The 13125-nt window shown below is 43.0% G+C and overlaps 1 pseudogene; it reads left to right on the forward strand.

The window, feature by feature from the left end:
* Window positions 1-1577: 1577 nt before the first annotated feature.
* The window catches only part of LOC139375511 (C-type lectin domain family 4 member M-like), a 36413-nt pseudogene continuing 24865 nt past the window's right edge, over window positions 1578-13125 (forward strand).

Consider the following 13125-nt stretch of genomic DNA (forward strand, 5'->3'; position numbering starts at 1 on the left):
GGTTCTGGTCAGAAGTGGTGCACTACATAGGGAATAGGGTTCTGGTCAGATGTAGTGCACTACATAGGGAATAGGGTTCTGGTCAGATGTAGTGCACTACATAGGGAATAGGGTTCTGGTCAGATGTAGTGCACTACATAGGGAATAGGGTTCTGGTCAGAAGTGGTGCACTACATAGGGAATAGGGTTCTGGTCAGATGTAGTGCACTACATAGGGAATAGGGTTCTGGTCAGATGTAGTGCACTACATAGGGAATAGGGTTCTGGTCAGATGTAGTGCACTACATAGGGAATAGGGTTCTGGTCAGATGTAGTGCACTACATAGGGAATAGGGTTCTGGTCAGATGTAGTGCACTACATAGGGAATAGGGTTCTGGTCAGATGTAGTGCACTACATAGGGAATAGGGTTCTGGTCAGAAGTGGTGCACTACATAGGGAATAGGGTTCTGGTCAGATGTAGTGCACTACATAGGGAATAGGGTTCTGGTCAGATGTAGTGCACTACATAGGGAATAGGGTTCTGGTCAGATGTAGTGCACTACATAGGGAATAGGGTTCTGGTCAGATGTAGTGCACTACATAGGGAATAGGGTTCTGGTCAGATGTAGTGCACTACATAGGGAATAGGGTTCTGGTCAGGAGTGGTGCACTACATAGAGAATAGGGTTCTGGTCAGATGTAGTGCACTACATAGGGAATTGGGTTCTGGTCAGATGTAGTGCACTAAATAGGGAATTGGGTTCTGGTCAGATGTAGTGCACTACATAGGGAATAGGGTTCTGGTCAGAAGTGGTGCACTACATAGGGAATAGGGTTCTGGTCAGATGTAGTGCACTACATAGGGAATAGGGTTCTGGTCAGATGTAGTGCACTACATAGGGAATAGGGTTCTGGTCAGAAGTGGTGCACTACATAGGGAATAGGGTTCTGGTCAGAAGTGGTGCACTACATAGGGAATAGGGTTCTGGTCAGAAGTGGTGCACTACATAGGGAATAGGGCCCTGGTCAGAAGTGGTGCACTATATATGGAATAGGGTTCTGGTCAGGAGTGGTGCACTAAATAGGGAATTGGGTTCTGGTCAGATGTAGTGCACTACATAGGGAATAGGGTTCTGGTCAGAAGTGGTGCACTACATAGGGAATAGGGTTCTGGTCAGATGTAGTGCACTACATAGGGAATAGGGTTCTGGTCAGATGTAGTGCACTACATAGGGAATAGGGTTCTGGTCAGAAGTGGTGCACTACATAGGGAATAGGGTTCTGGTCAGAAGTGGTGCACTACATAGGGAATAGGGTTCTGGTCAGAAGTGGTGCACTACATAGGGAATAGGGTTCTGGTCAGATGTAGTGCACTACATAGGGAATAGGGTTCTGGTCAGAAGTGGTGCACTACATAGGGAATAGGGCCCTGGTCAGAAGTAGTGCACTATATATGGAATAGGGCCCTGGTCAGTAGTGCACTATATAGGGAGTATGACCCTGGTCAGTAGTGCACTATATAGGGAGTATGACCCTTGTCAGTAGTGCACTATATAGGGAGTATGGCCCTGGTCAGTAGTGCACTATATAGGGAATATGGCCCTGGTCAGTAGTGCACTATATAGGGAATATGGCCCTGGTCAGTAGTGCACTATATAGGGAATATGGCCCTGGCTAGTAGTGCACTATCTGGGAATAGAGTTCCATTTGGAACAAAGACACTGTGCACGAGCAAGATAGTACTCAGCCCTCTGATAGGTGAAGTGACTGACTGATATTAGCATGCACTTCACTCTATAGTTGTGTGTATGATGTATACTGCAGCTGGCTGTTCTATACCGCAGAACAATCACTGTGCATGTGTTTTCAAAAAAGCTCTTTGCTCTCCCTGTGAATAGGATATTAGCACAATATCAGAGAGAGAGACAGAGACAGACAGACAGAGAGAGAGACAGACAGACAGACAGAGAGAGAGCGAACAGAGAGAGAGCGACAGAGAGAGAGAGAGAGAGAGAGAGAGAGAGAGAGAGAGAGAGACAGAGAGACAGACAGACAGAGAAAGAGACAGATAAAGAGACAGAGAGAGAGAGAGAGAGAGAAAGAGACAGAGAAAGAGACAGATAAAGAGACAGAGAGAATGATGGAATGATCTGTCTAAAGTGAGTAGCTGCAGCATGATGAAAACATCTGTTAAATGTCATTGAATGATAGAGTGATAGCACACATATGGAGAAGATCCTTCAGAGTACAACACACACACACACACACACACCCGAGGAGAGTGAATCAGTTGAACCTCTACCATGCTGTGTCTTTTCTCTCATCCTGTATCATGTATTTAACGTATATCTGAAGAAACACGCAGCCATCACGGCCCCTCCAGACATGTGGAGAAGGAAAATGTCAACATACACACACACTCTCTCTCTTACTGTGTGTGTGTGTGTGTGTGTGTGTGTGTGTGTGTGTGTGTGTGTGTGTGTGTGTGTGTGTGTGTGTGTGTGTGTGTGTGTGTGTGTGTGTGTGTGTGTGTGTGTGTGTGTAGCTCACCAGACAAAGCGTTAGCGGTGGAGGAGAGGTAGAACATATCCTGAAGTAAATTATTAAAAGAGAGGCCATCTGGAATGGCTTCCTTTAAGAGCTAGTCTCTCCAGCCTGAACACACAAACACACACACACAATTGCACCCACAGCTACACACTCACAACCACAATTACACACTATCACTCTCTTTCTCAAACAAACAGAAAGGCCTCCTTTATCAGTGTGATTGTCTCAGGTCTCCTTTATCAGTGTGAGTCTCAGGTCTCTTTTATCAGTGTGATTGTCTCAGGTCTCCTTTATCAGTGTGATTGTCTCAGGTCTCCTTTATCAGTGTGATTGTCTCAGGTCTCCTTTATCAGTGTGATTGTCTCAGGTCTCCTTTATCAGTGTGATTGTCTCAGGTATCTTATCAGTGTGATTGTCTCAGGTCTCTTATCAGTGTGATTGTCTCCTTTATCAGTGTGATTGTCTCCTTTATCAGTGTGATTAACTCCTTTATCAGTGTGATTGTCTCCTTTATCAGTGTGATTGACTCCTTTATCAGTGTGATTGACTCCTTTATCAGTGTGAATGTCTCAGGTCTCCTTTATCAGTGTGATTGTCACCTTTATCAGTGTGGTTGTCTCCTTTATCAGTGTGAATGTCTCAGGCCTCCTTTATCAGTGTGATTGTCTCAGGTCCTTTATCAGTGTGATTGTCTCCTTTATCAGTGTGATTGTCTCAGGTCTCCTTTATCAGTGTGATTGTCACCTTTATCAGTGTGGTTGTCACCTTTATCAGTGTGATTGTCTCAGGTCTCCTTTATCAGTGTGATTGTCTCCTTTATCAGTGTGATTGTCTCAGGTCTCCTTTATCAGTGTGATTGTCTCAGGTCCTTTATCAGTGTGATTGTCTCCTTTATCAGTGTGATTGTCTCAGGTCTCCTTTATCAGTGTGATTGTCTCAGGTCTCCTTTATCAGTGTGATTGTCTCAGGTCCTTTATCAGTGTGATTGTCTCAGGTCCTTTATCAGTGTGATTGTCTCCTTTATCAGTGTGATTGTCTCAGGTCTCTTATCAGTGTGATTGTCACCTTTATCAGTGTGGTTGTCTCCTTTATCAGTGTGATTCTCTCCTTTATCAGTGTGATTGTCTCAGGTCTCCTTTATCAGTGTGATTGTCTCCTTTATCAGTGTGATTGTCTCCTTTATCAGTGTGATTGTCTCAGGTCTCCTTTATCAGTGTGATTGTCTCCTTTATCAGTGTGATTGTCTCAGGTCTCCTTTATCAGTGTGATTGTCTCAGGTCCTTTATCAGTGTGATTGTCTCCTTTATCAGTGTGATTGTCTCAGGTCTCTTATCAGTGTGATTGTCACCTTTATCAGTGTGGTTGTCTCCTTTATCAGTGTGATTCTCTCCTTTATCAGTGTGATTGTCTCAGGTCTCCTTTATCAGTGTGATTGTCTCCTTTATCAGTGTGATTGTCTCCTTTATCAGTGTGATTGTCTCAGGTCTCCTTTATCAGTGTGATTGTCTCCTTTATCAGTGTGATTGTCTCAGGTCTCCTTTATCAGTGTGATTGTCTCAGGTCTCCTTCATCAGTGTGATTGTCTCATGTCTCTTTTAGCAGAGAGGGAATGGGGAGAGGGCAGAGGGAAGAGAGGGGGAGAAGAGAGGAGAAGGGAGGAGAGGAGAGAGAAGAGAGGAGAAGAGAGGAGAGAGAAGAGAGGAGATGGGGAGAAGAAAGGAGAGAGGGAGAAGAGAGGAGATGGGGAGAGGCGAGGAGACACCACACCCATAGAGCATCCTCATCACCTCTGGGTTACACTTTATCTGAACCTGAAGCCTTCATAAAGGCTACATAACACTGTCATAACCCTCCATAACACAGTCATAACCCATAACACTGTCATAACCCTCCATAACACAGTCATAACCCATAACACTGTCATAACCCATAACACTGTCATAACCCATAACACTGTCATAATCCTCCATAACACAGTCATAACCCTCCATAACACTGTCATAACCCATAACACTGTCATAACCCATAACACTGTCATAACCCATAACACTGTCATAACCCTCCATAACACTGTCATAACCCTCAATAACACTGTCATAATCCTCCATAACACTGTCATAACCCTCCATAACACGGTCATAACCCTCCATAACACGGTCATAACCCCCCATAACACTGTCATAACCCTCCATAACACTGTCATAACCCTCCATAACACGGTCATAACCCTCCATAACACAGTCATAACCCTCCATAACACGGTCATAACCCATAACACTGTCATAACCCTCCATAACACAGTCATAACCCTCCATAACACGGTCATAACCCATAACACTGTCATAACCCTCCATAACACAGTCATAACCCTCCATAACACAGTCATAACCCTCCATAACACGGTCATAACCCTCCATAACACAGTCATAACCCTCCATAACACAGTCATAAGTGTTTTTTTGTTTCAGCCCAGCGCTAACACACCTGATTCAACGACTCAATCTAACCATCAAGCCCTGGAATAGTGGAATTGGGGGTATTAGTGCTGGGATGGATCAAATATGTGCAATCCAAAGGGTACTCCTGGACTGGAGCTGAGGAATGCTGGCCTTCATTAATATTAACGGTAAGGGAAATAAAAAGCAGACTGAGGCGCCCGTGAGAAAGAACTGTCACACACACACTCACACACACACACTCACACACACACTCACACACACACACACACACACACACACACACACTGGTTGGGATGGAACTGTTGGCAGAGTGACACAACTCTCTTGTTACCGCCTGATGAGAACGGCATCCTGGGTAAATCACTAATGCTCAGCTGTCATTGGTCTGCACAGTGTGTTTGTGTGTGTTTCTGTGTGTGTGTGCACCTGTATTTGTATGTGTGTGTGTGTGTGTGTGTGTGTGTGTGCTTTTGTGTTTGTTTCTCTGAGTGTGTGTTTCTGTGTGTGTGTGTTTCTGTGTGTGTTTGTGTGTGTGTGCGTGTGTGTGTGTTTGTGTGTGTGCGCGCGAGCGCTCAACAGACTGCAGGAGACTGGCCTTTCCTCTGTGGGTTCATGTACCTTGGCTTCTGTACCTGGATCACTGGATTACACCTCCACCCCAAGCTGTGAGGTCCTAGTGTACATCTAGCTAGCAGGACAGACTGAGGCTGGGGCCGTGGTAGACATCATCACGACTCTGTCTCTCTGTGTCCTGGAAACTCAATTGAACTTCAACGTATACCTTCACGGTTCAATAAAAACTGACATTATTAAGTGAATAAGGTATGTGTTGGAGTAAGCAGAGAGGAAGGGGAGAAGTGAGAGAGAGTTACTCCACCCAAGATCTGGGTGAGATAAGCCCTTTTTGTATGGAGGACTATGAGGGACTGTCGAATTACATGAGGCTTATTTGATTTAATAGAAATGTCCTGTTTAGGCTGTTACAAATGTACTGATATATGTGAATGCACGTGCATTCCAGCAAAATGTAGAAAAATGACTTAGTTGTGCCTGTTGTTCACACGCGTATCTGATCTCTCATTGGCTAAAATGGTGCCACCTAATCTCACCTGCCTTTAATCACGGAGAACAAGTATTTCCATTGTTAGAGCTGTCACTCGGCTATCTTGTCAACATAAAATATAATCTTTGGAGTAAAGCAGCCGGTCGCAAATTGCTCCTTGACCCTTACGCTTGGCCATAACCCCTCGATGGGTGTTGGCAAGTCTGTAGGGTCTGGGTAGCTATCAGATAGATGTTAGCATGTCTGGAGGTTCTGGGTAGCTATCATATAGATGTTAGCATGTCTGGAGTTTCTGGGTAGCTATCAGATAGATGTTAGCATGTCTGTAGGTTCTGGGTAGGTATAAACAGTGTACTGGTAAAGTTTCCACCATATTGCTTTCATCTTCCAGAAGTGAAAACAATGAAGGGGAGGGGTAAGACGTGAAGTGGGATGGGCTGAGTGTGTATGTGGGGTCCAAGCACGCCATGGAAAGTGTTTGACTCCACAAGCTGAAGGCCTTGGTTTCCGTTAATGTCTAACTCATTCCTCCTTCACTGGCTGAGCATCCCTTCAGGTATCTGCAGTCTGGCTGAACACTGTGCCTGTTCTGTCATAATGGGACTATTTACTCCTGCAGTGTTTCTATAAAGGCCTAGTGAAGTCAAACATGTGATTATGTTGTGTTTTATATACACTGAGAGTACAACACATTATTAACATCTGCTCTTTCCATGATAGGCTGACCAGGTGAATCCAGGTGAAAACTATGATCCCTTATTGATGACACTTCAATCAGTGTAGATGAAGGGGAGGAGACGGGTTAAAGAAGGATGTTTAGGCCTTCAGACATGACACATGGATTGTGTATGTGTACTATTCAGAGGGTGAATGGGCAAGACAAAAGATTGAAGTGCCTTTTGAACAGGGTATGGTTGTAGATGCCAGGCTCACTGGTTTGTGTCAAGAACTGCAATGCTGCTGGGTTTTTCACACTCAACAGTTTCCACCGTGTATCAAGAATGGTCCACCACCCAAAGGACATCTAGCCAACTTGACACAACTGTGGGAAGCATCGGAGTCACCATGGGCCGGCATCCCTGTGGAACGCAAGGAACGCTTACACCTTGTAGAGTCCATGCCCCAACATATTGGGAGGGGGGAGGGGGGGTTTAATAAGGTTGGAATATACTTTGAAATTGTGAAAATTATGATAATTATGATAATAATAATAATTTAGTGTAAGAACTGTTTGAAAGGACAGCCTGATATTTCAGACTGTTTTGTGGGGTGGAGTTTTGGCCTGCCTGGTAACATCATCCCCCCTCCATTTTTGGTTTTGCCCTAGTACTAACACACCGGATTCAAATCATCAAAGGCTTGATGATGAGTTGATGTGTTTTATCAGGTGTGTTAGTGCCATGGCAAAACCCCTCTGGCTCCCCAGGACCAGGTCTGAGAAATACTACTAGTGTACCAGGTGTGTGTAGGTACATTACAGTACCTTAGACTTCTCCTGCCATAGTTGTATTGACTCAGTGTCATTAATGTTCTGTTACTTAATCGTTATAGCTTGTTAACAAAGCCTCAATGGACAGACGTTGAACACTAAAGTCAATCCAAGGGCCCAACTTTGACTGAACAGCATTAGGCATGAAGGTTTTCCTTTACAAATGTCCAGCGAGATTGAACAGAACACTACTCTATTCAATATAGACAGACATGAGATAGTTGAATCCGTGTGCGCTGTCCATGGTGCTGACAGTTTGCTGAGATTAGTCAACAAGGAGAGAGGGAGAAGAGAGGAGAGGTGATGCAGTCTGTATTCGTGGCAAACTTTCAGAACAACGGACAACGGCAACTCCCCTGCAAGTTTTCAAGACCTAAAAAGCGAGGACAGGGCGAAACAACATACGGTTATACGAAAATATTAATCGACTTTGGAAGCTGTCTTCGTTGCTATATATATATATATATATATATATATTATAATGTATATAATATGGTTCCTTACTGGAGTAATAGCCTACCCAAAAACATTTCGAAAAGCGTTTTATTTCAGTCTGTAGTTTATAGCCTAGATGTATTTCACAAACGACTTCATGACATTGCCTCATTTAAAAACAATGTTGACAACCCGAGCGGCGTTCATTTTGAGTTAGTCTTCTGCGTGCAAAACATGACATTTACAAACACAAACGGTTTACCATTGAGGCTACTTACTTGAGAGAGAAAAGAGAAGGAGAGAGAGCGATAAAGTCACGGTCACCGCCATATCTCCTCCGTGCCCTTCTTCCCTTCCCCGGAATCCGACGCTCAAAACTTGGATGGGGGTGTGCCGGAGTGGGGTTATTATCTCCGGGAGAGAGTGTCAAAAGTTGACAACAAAGGGCAGCTGTAGATCCAGGACTGTCAACGCGTTCATACACCATCGAAGTCGTCAGAAATTAACCGCGTCGTGGTCGTTGTAGAGTACGAACCGATCCGTTTAGATGTCTGCGTCTCCGGTAATTCTCACAAACACGTGCACTCAGTTCTGATCTGATCTTTGCCCCTCCACTTTCAAGCGGTGTGTCACAATAACAAATTGAAATCGAATGCGTACAGATTAATGTGCTAACATGTCGATGGACGTAATGGATCACATTGAAATTCCCTGTAACTCTGTTATTGAAACAAAATCACGTCGTATCCTCGTCGTCCGTCGGAGTGGCCCGCGCCTTTCCTCAGACTTGCGGTTTCAGCCAAACGCCACAAACTCGCCGCGTTGACATTTGAGCTAAATTCGATCCGTGTCCTTATTCTACCATGCTACGCATGTCTACAGAACCGAGAAATATGTTTTTGCAACTGTTTAGGCTACATTTCACTGAGTATTCCCTACGCCACGTTTATAAGCATAAATGACGAACCTCTCTTTTTCAGTTGTAACTGTTTTTTTTTACACACCAACTGTATCATAAATGATAGGCATGTAAATATATCCCGTAGGTCTATGTCTAAGAGAATTATTGTCGTTAAAACTCGGGCTGGCTCGGTGGACGACTCGGGGTTAGAACGCTCTGAGCTTCGAACTGAAATGGAACGCGTCACGTGACCCGGTGGAAGCCTGAGAGAGGACGGATGCCTGCGCTACTCTGTTACAAAACTCAACTCAACAGAGAACCATATTTCCAAATTGCGCCTGGAATTATTCCCCAATATTCGACTTGCATTGACAGCTAGACTGACCCCTCACACGCAGGGGATAGCCTGCCAGATGTAGGCTAATACATGGATAAATTAATATATATCTTAAATAAATAAACCTAGTCTACCTTATTTTTCATATTTTCAGCAGAATTGTTTAACAATTGCTGCAGGACTGTATCCACGTAAACTGTGAGGATTGCTTAGTTAGCGTTTAATTGCGTTGTTGGAAGAAAGTGTTTTGAACCATTAACTGCACGTGGGCTGCCCGCGAGCTCCCCAGTGTGCCTGGAGAGCGCGTGATGGTGTATTTTATCAGTGCCTCGAGGCAGTTGGAGGCTCCTGCTGCTCTCCGTGTGATGCCGAACTTATTCTCCTGGATGAAATGGGTCTGACAGTCACGACTTCATGATAAGAGAAAGGAAAGTACTGAAACACACGTCACAAAAACCCGCTCTCTCTCTCTCTCACACACACACACACACACACACACACACACACACACACACACACACACACACACACACACACACACACACACACACACACACACACACACACACACACACACACACACACACACACACACACCTGCTACCCTCACTTCCCAGTAGACTTTGGAAAGCCTTCGCAGTAAGAGGGCACTTAGGCTGTATTATCCGCTTTCACTGCTCATCGTCATTCAATTTAAATGTGGGGGTAAAGACTAGGCTACTACACTGGGTCCTGGGCTGTGTCCCAAATCATTCCATATTCCCCATATAGTCCTATATATATTCCCTATATAGTTCAGACCCTCTTCCCTATTTAGTTCACTTCTTTTTAACCAGGGCCCTGGTCAAAAGTAGTGGACTATATACTGTAGGGAATATGGAATAATTTGGGATGCAGCCCTGGACTTTGTGTAGTAGCCTAGCCTATCAAGACTGGATACACATTGATTTTCCAGGTTTGTCTTTACCCCACATTTACGGTGAATGATGATGTGCAGCGAAAGTGGTGTGTGTGTGTGTGGGGGGGGGGGGTATTTTTATGGGTCCGGGTGGTGATGTCGGTGATAAGGACAGGAGCTATCGGACGGTCAGAGCAGGAGTCCACAGCGACAGTGCCACCTGGCACACGCACCAAAGACAGAGGAAGAGGGAAGGGGAGAGAAAGACACAGAGGAGACTATTTTACTTTTTAACATTCAGCGTGTCCTTCATGAATAAAGCATGGATGGACTCCGACTATAGAGTCTTAAAAGCCTGGATTTTCCTGCCGCTGACATCACAGGTTCTTTTCTAAGACACTCTGCAGTTGCTTAATACATTTTTCATAGCCATTGATTCTTAAAGAATACAGTTTATAGATGCCCTGTGAGCTTTAGTTCAACCGTCTTAACCCATCAGAACCCAAAATAGAAGCTTGTTTCACTCCAACGTTTGTAAACAAAGTCAATGTAAACAACCACTATAAAGACTCAAAACATTAATTAATTAGATTTCATGGATGGTCAGTCCTTGATTCCATAGTCCCGTCTATACATTTGAGAGTGTTAAAGATGCTCTATGCAGAAATCCGTCTGCCATTTCCTGGTTGCTGAAATTCTGATAGTTTTCCTTATCTCAGTGTTTGTGACAAAACAAACTAGTACAGCGTAGAGAATCATTGTATCATCTAAACCACTGGGAAATACATTTCCCATAACTAAACATGTTGTATTTTCAGCTGTTTGTACAAAACTGAAAGTAAAAGACGCAAAAACAAAACTTAAAAAGTGGGAAGCATAGAAATAGAGCACATAGAACAGATCTACAGCTTCTTAGACTTGCTTTCAATGAAAATTACCAATCTATAACTCACATTTCTATGTGCATTTTGTTGGGTCGTCCAAAAAGTGACATATTGCAGCTTTAACATTTCTCGTTCAAATCCCAGATTGCACCTTCACAGAGAATGTCGATACACATATGGGGTTCATAGGCTTCAGACGATACGATTTCATTTGAAGGATTAATTAAATCAAACCCCCTCGAGATCCTAATCAAGACATAATACATTAAAACAGTCAGTAATACATCCAATATTCTAAATACAGTAAAACAGTCAGTAATACATCCAATATTCTAAATACAGTAAAACAGTCAGTAATACATCCAATATTCTAAATACAGTAAAACAGTCAGTAATACATCCAATATTCTAAATACAGTAAAACAGTCAGTAATACATCCAATATTCTAAATACATTAAAACAGTCAGTAATACATCCAATATTCTAAATACAGTAAAACAGTCAGTAATACATCCAATATTCTAAATACAGTAAAACAGTCAGTAATACATCCAATATTCTAAATACAGTAAAACAGTCAGTAATACATCCAATATTCTAAATACAGTAAAACAGTCAGTAATACATCCAATATTCTAAATACAGTAAAACAGTCAGTAATACATCCAATATTCTAAATACATTAAAACAGTCAGTAATACATCCAATATTCTAAATACAGTAAAACAGTCAGTAATACATCCAATATTCTAAATACAGTAAAACAGTCAGTAATACATCCAATATTCTAAATACAGTAAAACAGTCAGTAATACATCCAATATTCTAAATACAGTAAAACAGTCAGTAATACATCCAATATTCTAAATAAAGTAAAACATTCAGTAATACATCCAATATTCTAAATACAGTAAAACAGTCAGTAATACATCCAATATTCTAAATACAGTAAAACAGTCAGTAATACATCCAATATTCTAAATACAGTAAAACAGTCAGTAATACATCCAATATTCTAAATACAGTAAAACAGTCAGTAATACATCCAATATTCTAAATACAGTAAAACAGTCAGTAATACATCCAATATTCTAAATACAGTAAAACAGTCAGTAATACATCCAATATTCTAAATACAGTAAAACAGTCAGTAATACATCCAATATTCTAAATACATTTTAACAGTCAGTAAAACATTTGGTAATATTTTGAAGTGGACCTGAGAAGTAGAAACATATGTTGTGACTCCACTAGTCCCCCAAAAGAATCATCACACCATAACAAAACGTGATCATTCCTAGGAATTATAGCTGTGACTAGTGAACGGCAAAGCATGACAATAAATCACTCACACATGACTCACTCTTCCAAGCTCACTGGATATTTCAATCTCATGTAATGGAGGTGTCTGTGTGTCTGTGTGTGTGTTTCACACGTATTTATTCACTGGCACACACACATACACATACACATACACACACACACACCATTACGCCACTAAATAAGAATGACAGGGAGCTAATAAAATCAACGCAAATCAAATTGTATATTGATAACATACACATTTTTAGTAGATGTTATTGCGGGTGTAGCTAAATGTGTTCAGGCGGTGGCCTGGACGCTGAGAGGTGTGGGTTATATTATATATGAAGTTTGCATTCTAAATGGAACTCTATTCCCTATGAAGTGCACTACTTTTGACGAGAGCTGATAGGGTTCTGGTCAACAGTGGTGCCCTACGTAGTGAATATGGTGCTGGTGCATCTGTTCTGTTAGAGCTCTTCTAAGTATAGTGATTATCACCCTATTACCCTGGACCTCCACCCTTTACCCTAGACCTCCACCCTTTACCCTGGACCACCACCCTTTACCCTGGACCACCACCCTTTACCCTGGACCCCCACCCTTTACCCTGGACCCCCACCCTTTACCCTGGACCACCACCCTTTACCCTGGACCACCACCCTTTACCCTGAACCCCCACCCTTTACCCTGAACCCCCACCCTTTACCCTGGACCTCCACCCTTTACCCTGGACCACCACCCTTTACCCTGAACCCCCAACCTTTACCCTGAACCCCCACCCTTTACCCTGGACCCCCACCCTTTACCCTGGACCACCACCCT

The sequence above is a fragment of the Oncorhynchus clarkii genome, chromosome 19 (assembly GCF_045791955.1).
Source record: "Oncorhynchus clarkii lewisi isolate Uvic-CL-2024 chromosome 19, UVic_Ocla_1.0, whole genome shotgun sequence".
Classification (NCBI taxonomy): domain Eukaryota; kingdom Metazoa; phylum Chordata; class Actinopteri; order Salmoniformes; family Salmonidae; genus Oncorhynchus; species Oncorhynchus clarkii.